Below are 12,643 nucleotides of genomic sequence, written 5' to 3'. Positions count from 1 at the left end.
CAAAACGCGTCATTTTTCCCAGTTATATTGTGGCAGGTGTCACTAAACCTAGCGCGCGTTGCGACGCGAGTTGCGACACACAGATAACCATTTGATAATGAGGGCATTGCCTCCCGTCAGGTGCTCTACGCAAACACCTGACCTGAACTACGTTTGAGAAAAAAACTCAAGATGTTTCCCCGAAGACAGCTGTTTTCGCATTTCCGCGGAAAATTTTCTTTGTTGTACGGAAAGCTCACCTTTAAATTTCGTTCCATTGTTTACATATTTATTATGAATGGAAGTGGAAAGATTTGCATCAATCAAGGGTTGATCTACGCGTTGCCATGGCGATACGTGTAAGGTAATCTGTCCAAATCTGTGCTAATTGTGTTACGAAGCAATTAATTTACATAACGTGTAAACGTGCAATGTTGGCAGGGAGGGACGTGGGGTCTACGGCTTATGAAGCGAGAAATTGCTATTTCGACTTCATTAGTCATGCAGATGTCTATATTCATAATGTAAAATAGGGAGACGCTCGAACCTGGAACGAAATTGGCGTTTTCGTATTCGACGAACTGTAAAACTGATCGACAAGAAATGTCGGTTTCGGTGGCAAATTATTTTTTTCCTGCCTATATGTTGCTAATTTAATCAATTCGGTCAGATTTTGTGTGTATATTAGGAATATCATCATCCCCACCAATAATTTGATGACGTCATCTCAAAGAATTCTATTTTAAAATTATTTAAACGTCACACAACAATATACTCCTATACTTGTGGTGTACGAATCCGCTTTGTTTTTTCCCAATCGTCAAAATTTTCGCAAAAACATGATCAAATTAAGAGAACATTTTGTTCCATAAACTGATTCCTACTGACATTCTTTCGCTGTATAAACATAAACACTTGAAATTAAGTATGTTATTATTTTTGAGAGGACTTTTTTCCAGTTGTTTATTTGTTTTAAATACATTTTGTACTGTTCGTACACATGTTCGGACCATGCAACCTTATCAATTTCTCATTTTTTTTGTTTCTTCACTTTTCCATTTGCAATTCTTGGAGTTTTTGAGTTTAAATTTTTCGATTCACGTTTTTCGAGTTTTGAAATTATTAATTTTTCGATTTGCAATTTTTTGTTTCGGTTTTTATGTGCTTTATTTTTTCAATTTTCAAATTTTTCGATTCAAAATTCCTCGAGTTTTCAATTTATTTATTTTTTTGTTTCTTCAATATTACGATTTGCAACACTTCCAGTTTTCATTTTTAAATTTGAATTTTTCTATTTTATAATTTTGTTTCTTCAATTTTTGGCTTTTGAAGTTTTTCAATTCTTTAATTTCTCATTGCTTCAATTTTTATTTTTTTTGGATTTTTCAACGTTCGGATTTCAGTTTTCCATTTGCAATTCTTGGAGTTTTTAAGTTTAAATTTTTCAGTTATTCAATTTTCCAACTTGTGAATTTTTCGATTCACGTTTTTCGAGTTTTGAAATTTTTAATTCTTCGATTTGCAATTTTTTGTTTCGGTTTTTATTTGCTTTATTTTGTCAATTTTCAAATTTTTCGATTCAAAATTCCTCGAGTTTTCAATTTATTTATTTTTTTGTTTCTCAAATATTACGATTTGCAACACTTCCAGTTTTCATTTTTAAATTTAAATTTTTCTATTTTTATAATTTTGTTTCTTCAATTTTTGGCTTTTGAAGTTTTTCAATTCTTTAATTTCTCATTGCTTCAATTTTTTTTTTTTTGATTTTTCAATGTTCGGACTTTATAATTTTTTGTTTTCTCGATTTCAATTTCTCCATTTTTTTTTTCGTCAATTTTTAGATTTTGACATTTTTCGATTCAAAATTCCTCGAGTTTTCAATTTTTCGATTTTTTTTTTTGTTCTTCAATATTACGATATGCAACACTTCTAGTTTTGATTTTTAAAATTTTTCAGTTTTAAGATTTTCCAACTTTTGGCTGTTTCAATTTTTCACATCTTTAATTTTTCTGTTTGCACGTTTTCCGTTTCGGTCTCTCGATTTTTCTTTTCTTCAATCTTTTATTGCAATTTTTCTACTTTTCATTTTAAAGATGTAATAATAATAATTTTCTAAATTTTTCCGCTTTTATTTTAACAATTTTTTGATTTTTCTCAATGTTCCGATTTTATAATTTTTTCATTATTCAATTTTTCGATTTTTGATTTTTCAATTCTTCAAATTTGGATTTGCAGTTCCTCGTTTAGGGTTTTTTTTAATTATTCCATTTTTTCAATTCTTCGATGTTTCAATTTGGATATTTTTCAGTTCTTCAATTTTTCGATTTTTTAACGTTCTGATTTTATAATTTTTTGTTTTCTCGATTTCAATCTTTCCATTTTTTTTCTTCCCCATTTTAATTTCTTCAATTTTTAGATTTTGAAATTTTTCGATTCAAATTTCCTCGAGTTTTCAATTTATTTATTTCTCAATTTCTGGATTCTTTCGATTTTGTTTATTTTTTTGTTTCTTCAATATTACGATATGCAACACTTCCAGTTTTCATTTTAAAATTTTTCAGTTTTTCTATGTGCAATTGTTCCGTTTCAGTTTTTATTTTCTCTATTTCTTTCATTTTTGGATTTTCAATTTTTCTTTTCTTCAAACTTGTACAATTTTTCTACTTTTCATTTTAAAGATGTAATAATAATAATAATAATAATAATGTGCAAAATTTTTCACTCTTTCAGTTTTACAATTTTAGAATTTCTCGATTTCCATTTCTGGTTTAAATTTTTCGATTGGCAAATTTTCATTTTTTCTTGTTCCTTAAGTTTTACGTCATGCAACTCTTCATTTTGAAATTTTTCATTTGTTTGATTTTCCAACTTTTGTTTTTTTGTTTCTCTTTTTAGATTTTGCAATTTTTCGGTTTTCAGTTTTGCGATTTTAGAATTTTCCATTTTTCGATTATTAGATTTTTAAACGTTTTCAGTTATTTGATTTTTCTATTCAATTTTTAATTTCTTTAAACTTGGATTGCAGTTTCTCGTTTCGGTTGTTTATTTTCTTTATTTTTTCAATTATTCGAATTTCCAATGTTCCTATTTTATAATTTTTTGTGATTGGATTGGATTTTGAAGTATTTCAATTCTTTAATTTCTCATTGCTTCAATTTTTTTTTGGTTTTCTAATTTTTTGTTTTCTCGATTTCAATTTTTCTATTTTTTTTTTCTTCCGCACTTTAATATCTTCAATTTTTGGATTTTGAAATTTTTCGATTCAAATTTCCTCGTGTTTTCAATTTATTTATTTCTCAATTTGTGGATTCTTTCGGTTTTATTTATTTTTTGTTTCTTCAATATTGATATGCAACAATTCCAGTTTTCATTTTAAAATTTTTCAGTTTTTCCATGTGCAATTTTTCCGTTTCAGTTTTTATTTTCTGTATTTGTTCAATTTTTGGATTTTCAATGTTTCTTTTCTTCAAACTTCTACAAATTTTTCTACTTTTCATTTTAAAGATGTAATAATAATAATAATGTTCAAAATTTTTCACTCTTTCAGAGAATTTTAGAATTTTTCGATTTCAATTTCTGGTTTAAATTTTTCGATTAGCAATTTTTCATTTTTTCTTGTTCCTTAAGTTTTACGACATGCAACTCTCCATTTTGAAATTTTTCAATTGTTTGATTTTCCAACTTTTGTTTTTTTGTTTCTCTTTTTAGATTTCGCAATTTTTCAGTTTTCAGTTTTGCGATTTTAGAATTTTCCATTTTTCGATTATTAGATTTTTAAACGTTTTCAGTTATTTGATTCTTCTATTCAATTTTTAATTTCTTTAAACTTGGATTACAGTTTCTCGTTTCGGTTTTTTATTTTCTTTATTTTTTCAATTATTCGAATTTCCAATGTTTCTATTTTATAATTTTTTGTTTCTTCAATGTTTGGATTTTGAAGTATTTCAATTCTTTAATTTCTCATTGCTTCAATTTTTTTTTGGTTTTCTAATTTTTTGTGTTCTCGATTTCAATTTTTCCATTTTTTTTCTTCCGCACTTTAATATCTTCAATTTTTAGATTTTGAAAATTTTCGATTCAAATTTCCTCGAGTTTTCAATTTATTTATTTCTCAATTTGTGGATTCTTTCGATTTTAATTATTTTTTTGTTTCTTCAATATTACGAAATGCAACACTTCCAGTTTTCATTTTTAAATTTTTCAGTTTTTCCATGTGCAATTTTTCCGTTCCAGTTTTTATTTTCTCTATTTCTTCAATTTTTGGATTTTCAATTTTTCTTTTCTTCAAACTTGTACAATTTTTCTACTTTTCATTTTAAAGACGTAATAATAATAATAATGTTCAAAATTTTTCACTCAATCTTTCAGTTTTACAATTTTAGAATTTTTCGATTTTTCTCAATGTTCCGATTTTATAATTTTTTGTTTTTTCGATTTTTCGATTTCATTTTTTATTTTTGTTCCTTCAGTTTTACGACATGCAAATCTCCATTTTGAAAATTTTCAACTGTTTGATTTTCCAACTTTTGTTTTTTTGTTTCTCTTTTTAGAGTTTCCATTTTTCGATTATTAGATTTTTAAACGTTTTCAGTTATTTGATTTTTCTATTCAATTTTTAATTTCTTTAAACTTGGATTGCAGTTTCTCGTTTCGGTTTTTTATTTTCTCAATTATTCGAATTTCCAATGTTTCTGTTTAAAAATTTTTCAGTTTTACGATTTTCCAACTTTTGGATGTTTCAATTTTTCGCATCTTTAATTTTTCTATTTGCACTTTTTCCGTTTCGGTTTTTATTTTCTTTAATTTTTCGGTTTTTCAATTTTTCTTTTCTTGATTCTTTTATTGCAATTTTTCTATTTTCCATTTTAAAGATGTAATAATAATAATTTTCAAAATTTTTCCGATTGTAAGAAGTGTTTCATTTTTTATTTTCCTACTCTTAGATGTTTTGTTTCAATTTTTAGATTTTGCAATTTTTCGTTTCGGTTGTTTCCTTTTTCAGTTTTTCGGTTTCTCAGTATTTGATTTTACAATTTTTTATTTTTTCAATGTAAAATTTTTAATTTTTGAAAATTTCAATTTCTTAATTTGCAATTATTCGGTGTTCAGTCTTACGATTTTAGAATTTTCCATTTTTCAATTATTGGATTTTAAAACAGTTTCAATTATTAGATTTTTAAAATTTCCAACATCTCGATATTTATTTTTTCAATTTTTCAGTGTTACAGTTTTTCGACTTTACAATTTTGACGATTCTATAATTTTTCGATTTTTAAGTTTCCGACTTTTAGTTTTTCAATGTTTCAATTTTTCCCCTTTTCGAATAAAAAAAAGGAAAAACTGCAAAATTGAAAAATAAACAATGAAAAACGAAAAATTATAACGTGAAAATTTTGATAAATCTGAAAATTGGAAATCAATGACTTGAAAAAACGAAGAAAGGACAAATTGAAAAATCGAAAGATTAAAAATCGTGAAACTTTAAAATCGAAATAATGCAAAACCGAAAAAACAGAATCTTGTAAAAGCAAAATATTGAAAATGAAAGAAATCGAAAAATTGTACATGTAATCGAGAAATCCAAAAATTGCAAAGTTGAAAAATTCAAAAACTGGAAAATCGGGCATTTGAAAAATCAAATATTGAAAATTTGAATAAACGAAACAGAAAATCGAAAAAACATTGAAAATTACATATTCGGTAAAATTTTGGGATGACGTCATCAATTTTTTGGAAGAGGATAAACGAATAAATTTTGATGAACGGTCTACTGTGATCACGAGAGGATGAATACTCAACACGGATTCATACACCACAACTGCAGAAATATCGTATTTCACAAAATTAAGAACAAATTAAATATTGTAAATTCTGCAGATGACGTCATTGAATTGGTGGTGGGGACGATTAAAATTATTATAATTAAAATTGTGCACAATTCGAAGAACTGCGCTCTTTAATAATAATCACCTTTAATCGGTGGTGATCGATTTGCAAACTTTACTTTTCCATTTTAAGCCGTGGATTTTTCCAGCTGCTAACAAAGACGGCGAGATTTTATCACGTTGTAAAATCGATGGCACAGACATCGCCAGAAAACCTTGAGAAGCGACAGCCTCCACGAAATGCATCGACTTTTCCAGAAACGCGGTCGTTTCTCCGTATTCCGTCCTAGACTATTATAATTTATAAGCATTGATCCTGTTTGGAAGCGATCAATCGATAAATGGGCACCCTAAGTGAATATTTAATCCCAAAATGAAAATTTAAATGCACGGGGAAGATGTAAAATCATTGAAGATTTACCCAGAATAATACAGCAATGGAGTGAGCGACGCTCGAGACTCACCACATAAAACCCCCACTTGATTTTTTTTATCGTCGATAAAACATCTCTCCGACTTGTCGTTCCCACACGTTCCGACACACCGGCTCTGTCCCGATTGCCTTGTCATTATCTCCATGTCATAGGTCACGTAACATCAATACCCTTGACGAAAACGAGGAAATCCTCCCGGCGCAAGAATCGATGCCACCGACTGCCCTAGATTAAACGCCTTCACAAACATTACAGGTTGACCAACTTTTCATTTCAATCGACGTTGTACACCTTTCTCTCCCTTCGGTTGACACGTGGCCGATGCCTGTCGAACTTTTCGTAATCAACACGTGCCCTGTCTCCCGTTCAGCTCTATTTGACTGACTCCGTCGTTTCTGAGGTTCGCCCATCTATGCAAATCCCCCCCACGCGGATCATGGCTTGCTGCATCCGGTTTCACAATCTCAGCGTTTAGTAATCGATCATAAACTTAACGCCATGCTCTATTTCGCAGAAGACGTTGTTATTCAAGGATTGAGTTTCTTTGTATCGAAATTGCTTCTTGGACGTTGGGTAGTCGGAGTTGTATCAGCTGATCAGTGTTGTAAATTAAGTTTTTTTTAAATTAATTGAAAAAAGCGACTGTAATTTTCAGGTATACAGTTATCTTATTGTTTGCCGACGGAGGAAAACGTTCCAAATATTACCCAGACGTAGATCGATGTGACGTTGCATTATCGGAGTCGACGTAATTTTCTGCTTCAAGATCAGTATGACGTTGAAAAACGTTACATGTTTTTACATCAGTACACGGTTAGTCGCACAAAAACGGACGCTATTATGTTATTTTTCAACGATATAAGTTTTCTGTGAATTGAAAATAACTCTAAATATTATTACGGTTGAGGGAAAGTGATTAAACCTTGTGAAATTCTGTTACTGACAAAATATCTTGTGCTCTCGAGAACTCGATTTTGCATTTTTCTAAGAAACCATAAACTCGGAACCGAAATCCGCAATTTACGACTGCTTCTGCCTACAACCCTGAAATTTACGCAGCCTAAATGACACTAATACAGTAAATTAAAATTCTTTCGACTATATCCGAACCCTCCTTTTTCGCGGCGCTGTACACGAAACCCGCCGTTGCAAGTGAACGTTTTGTTGACACACTTCTTTACAAAACATTCCTTTCTCGAGCGACCTCCGTTCGGCCGTTGCAATTCGTGTGGGTTTTCTCGCCTCGTCCTCGTCTCGCCCGTTCGCCCGTCTCGCTCTCTCACTCCCACCGTCCCGTTAAGCAGATAAACAAAACCGACACAAAAACAATAGAATGACAGCGAATGACCCACTTGACTATTGTGCAGGTCTCCGAGTCTCGACGGCAGCGGCGGCGCTAGAATGCGGTAATAATTATTGCGTGACGTAACATTTAAACTTTACGATGTCGTCACTGAGGCCGTATACGAAGCGTTCTATTCGTCATTGCGCGCTTTTCGGGCTTGCGATTGTTTTCGAAGGAGAGTGACGCACGTTCGAGGGAAAAATGTAACGAGTTCGTATATTTGTAATATTTGCTCGGTTATCGCTTCATGATGCAAGACTGTATTAAAATTTCACGTCGCTGGAAAGTTCCAAAGTCTATTCTAAGTGTCGAAAAACAGATGTAGAGTTGAAACGGGATGCCTACTTTTTCATACTCCAACTTACGCTAACAACAAAATACACTGAAAGTCTCAAATTCCAAAAAAACCGGACTGATTTAAAATTATAATGCCAAGAATTCAAAAATTCCATTCACCAAAAATGAGCTTCCGAAACTAATTCTAGCAACCCATATAATGGAACTAATTACCTTGTAATTAGTCTTTCGCCTCCAAACGATCATATTTTTCCATACTTATCGCTTAGGCGATATTAGTAAAAACAATACGAACGCACTTGGAACCAATTATGACGATTTTAATATAATCAGTCCGCCATTATTTGCTATATATACGCTATAAAAATGAAATACGGGGGCGTTTTTGTTTTGTATTAAATTAGCCGTCCTTCGCAACATTTACAGCAAGTCAGCCCGGCTGTGATTAAATATATACTCGACGTAAGCGACATTGAACGATAATCGTTTTCATGTCTAATGTCTTTATTTACTACAGACACGTTTAGAATACATTAAACACCACTTATAAATTTTCAAAAACACAAAAATAGACAATTCGACGAATATTTTGTAACGTAATTAGAGCAAATGTAAACACGTTGACGACAGCTACGCTGTCAGCTACTCTACTGCGGTTCCCCACCATCTTCAATGACATCCCGCTTTATACTTTACATAGACAAAATAAATAAAGAAAGAAAACAAAAAACAGTAATAAAATTTGAAAAAACTGAAATATAGATAATTGAAGTTGTAAGATTTTCTATATCACACCGTGGATATTAAGACTCCAATTTAATTGACTCCACAACAAGAACCCTGAAGATTCGAAAACCCAAGGAAGTAAGAAATTCGAAAAATCCAAGAAATTCATAATTCCGAAAATTAAAATCATTCTGAAAAACCCAAAATTTTTAACTCCCAATAAACTCAAGCAACCTCAGAAACTCTGATAACGTAATAAATCGAAAAAATCTAAGGAATCCAAGAACTTAAGAAATCCGAGAAACCTAAGAAATACATCCTAAAAAAACAAAAATTTGAAACAAAATTTTAAAATTAAGAGATTTAAGGCATCCAAAAAATCAGAAATTAAAAATTCTGGAAATTATAAACATTATGAAGATCCAAAATTTTTAACTCCCAATAAACCCAAGGAACTTGATACTCAACGCAAGGAATCAAAAAAATCTAAGGAAGCCAAGAACTCTGGGAGTCGAAGAAACCCAAGGAATCTAGAGACAAGGAAAATAAAAAAATCTGGGGGGTTCAAAAACCTCAAGAAGCCCAAGAAATCCGAGAAAAAATTATAATCATTTTAAAAAACCCTAAATTTGAAACGAAGTTTTAAAACCTTAAGAAACCTAAAATTAAGACATTTAAGGCATCCAAAAAATCCTAGAAATTCAAAATTCTGGAAATTATAAATCAACATTCCGAAGAATCCGAAATTTTTAACTCCCAATAAACTCAAAGAACCTCACAAACTCTGATAACGCAAGAAATTAAAAAATCTAGGGAACCCCAGAGTTCTAAGAGTCCAAGAAACCCAAGAGACAAAGAATCAAGAAATCGAAGGAATTCCAAAAATTCCAAGAAGCCCAAGAAAGTTGATAAACCTAAGAACTAAAATTTGGAAGAATAAAAACATCTTCATAAATGAACAAAAATTTGAAACAAAAGTTTCAAACCTTTTGAAACAAAAGTTTAAAACCTTAAGAAACCTAAAATTAAGACATTTAAGGCATCCAAAAAATCCCAGAAATTCAAAATTCTGAAAAATCCAAAATTTTTAACTCCCAATAAACTCAAGTGAGAAACTCAGACAGTCAACACTAGAAATCAAAAAAATGTAAGGTACCCAACAGTTCTGGGAGTCCAAGAAACCTAAGAAATCTAAAGACAAGGAAAATAAAAAAATCCAGGGAATTCAAAAACTCCAAGAAATCCGAGAAACCTAAGAAATACAAAATTTTGAAAATTATAATCATTCTAAAAAACCCCAAATTTGAAACGAAGTTTTAAAACCTTAAGAAACCTAAAATTAAGACATTTAAGGCATCCAAAAAATCCTAGAAATTCAAAATTCTGGAAATTATAAATCAACATTCCGAAGAATCCGAAATTTTTTAACTCCCAATAAACTCACAGAACCTCAGAACTCTGATAACGAAAGAAATTCAAAAAATCTAGGGAACGCAAGAGTTCTAAAAGTCCAAGAAACCCAGAAAGCTGAGAAACCTAAGAACCAAAATATGAAAGAATATAAACATCTTAATAAAAAAACAAAAACTTGAAACAAAAGTTTAAAACCTTAAGAAACCTAAAATTAAGACATTTAAGGCATCCAAAAAATCCCAGAAATTCAAAATTCTGGAAATTATCAACATTCTGAAGATCCAAAATTTTTAGCTCCCAATAAACTCAAGGAAGCTCAGAAACTCAACGCAAGAAATCTACAGACAAGGAAAATAAACAAACCCAAGAAGCCCATCAAATCCGGGAATTCTAAGAAATCCAAAAACGTAAAGATTATAAACATTCTAAAAAAGCAAAAATTTGAAAGAAAATTTTAAAACCTCGAGAAACCTAAAATCAAAACATTTAAGGCATCCAAAAAATCCCAGAAATTCAAAATTCTGGAAATTATAAACATTCTGAAAAATCCAAAATAAATTCAAAGAACCTCAGAAACTCTAATAACGCAAGTAATTAAAAAAAATCTACGGAATCTAAGAATGCTACGAGATCTAGAGAGACAAAGAAAATCAAGAAATCCAGGGAATTCAAAAAATTTGTCCAAGATGCCCAAGAAATTCGAGAAACCTAAGAAATACAAAATTTTGAAGATTATAAACATTCTAAAAAATTTGAAACAAAGTTTTAAAACCTTAAGAAACCTAAAATGAAGACATTAAGGCATCTAAAAATCCTAGAAATTCAAAATTCTGGAAATTATAAGCATTAAGAAAATCCAAAATTTTTAACTCCCAATAAACCAAAGGAACCTCAGATACTCAACGCAAGAAATCAAAAAATCCAAGGAACCCAAAAGTTCTGGGAGTCCAAGAAACCTAAGAAACCTAGAAAAATTAAGACATTTAAGGCATCTAAAAAATCCCAGAAGTTCAAAAATTGTGCAAAAAAAAAACATTATGAAGATCCAAAAAACTTAAAGCTCAGAAATTCAACGCAAGAAATCAAAAAAATCTAAGGAACCCAAGAGTTTTGGGAATCCGAGAAACCTAAGAAATCTAGAAAGACAAGGAAAATAAAAAATCCAGGGGATTCATAGACCCCAAGAAGCCCAAGACATCCGAGAAACCTAAGAAACACAAAATTTGGAAGAATATAAACGTTCTAAAAAACCCAACATTTGAAAGAAAGTTTTAAAACCTGAAGAAACCTAAAATCAAGACGTTTAAGGCATCTAAAAAATTACAGAAATTCAAAATTTTGTAAACCATAAACATTCTGAAAAATCCAAAAAATTTTAACTACCAATAAACTCAAGGAATCTCAGAAATACTGATAACGCAATAAATCCAAAAAATCTAGGAACTCAAAAATTCTGGGAGTCGAAGAATTCCAAGACACCTAGAGACAAAGAAAATCAAGAAATCCAGAGAATTTAAAAAATTCCAATAATCCCAAGAAATCCGAGAAACCTAAGAAACAATTTTCAAGATTATAAACATTCTAAAAAACCCAAATTTTGAAACAAAGATTTAAAACCTTAAGACATGCTGAGAAATCAAAGCTCCCAAGAAATCCAAGACATTCAAAAACTCAAGAAATTTGAGAAATCCGAAAAATCCAATACCTAACCTCAGAATGAACCCAATGAGAAAATGTAAAAATATGAAAGGTGTTTTATTGAAAAAAAGTAAAAATTTCTTATTACATTCAGTCAACTATGAGTACTGTGACAGTAAAAAAATATTGTAGATCTACACTTATGTTGAATGTAGTATTAATTATTGTAACAGGATCCATCCGGTGAATGGCTATTTTCATGTTTTTTAGACGTTTCGTAACTCCGAAAGTATGAAAAATAGGTCTCCCGTTTCCGTTCCTCTGTCGTCTGTCGTAATGAGTCAATGTTTATAAGACAGATAATCTTCAAAACTACTGAGCCGATTGTTGTAAAATTTTATATCTATTCTAAGAATAGCGTGTGGCAAAACGCGAACCAAAATTTGTCCAGTCATTCCCATCAACAATTAATGACGTCACCTTAAAATGTAGTATAGTAAATGTTACTTAAATTTGACAAAATAACTCACTCCTATATTTGTAATTTATGAATCCGTCTTGATTTTTTACCTTAAACATAGTTTTCCAGTTCTTAAACATGTCCGTTTAAAGCGGATATAAGTTGGTCACGTTTATAATTTCTTTATTGAAAACTGCACACTAGACATAAATTAGGTGGACTCAAGATTGTTTATTCAAAAGATTTTTTAAGGCGATATTATCTCAAATTTTTAAAACCAGATCAGAAGCAAGCCTCAACAAATATTTAGTGCAGTTTACTTACGATAGAACATCTGTAAATATTTTTATAAAAATTGTGTTCGCGGTAGATATGACCAAGATTCAATGGTTACCGTCCACAAAAAAATACTTCTTCGAATTTTTCACAAATCATGACTCAATCTATTTTTACGTCACCCCGGGAG

General features: G+C 30.4%; 1 protein-coding gene across 3 annotated transcripts in view; it reads right to left on the bottom strand.

Annotated features, from left to right (window-relative positions):
• The window catches only part of Drn (doctor no), an 80,159-nt gene that overhangs the window by 15,481 nt on the left and 52,035 nt on the right, over positions 1 to 12,643 (bottom strand). The window lies entirely within an intron of this gene.

Source organism: Zophobas morio, unplaced genomic scaffold (genome assembly GCF_036711695.1).
Source record: "Zophobas morio isolate AGI-343-1 ecotype UQ-CSIRO unplaced genomic scaffold, CSIRO_AGI_Zmor_V1 ptg000008l, whole genome shotgun sequence".
NCBI lineage: Eukaryota > Metazoa > Arthropoda > Insecta > Coleoptera > Tenebrionidae > Zophobas > Zophobas morio.
This window is presented reverse-complemented; position numbering and strand designations above follow the sequence as displayed.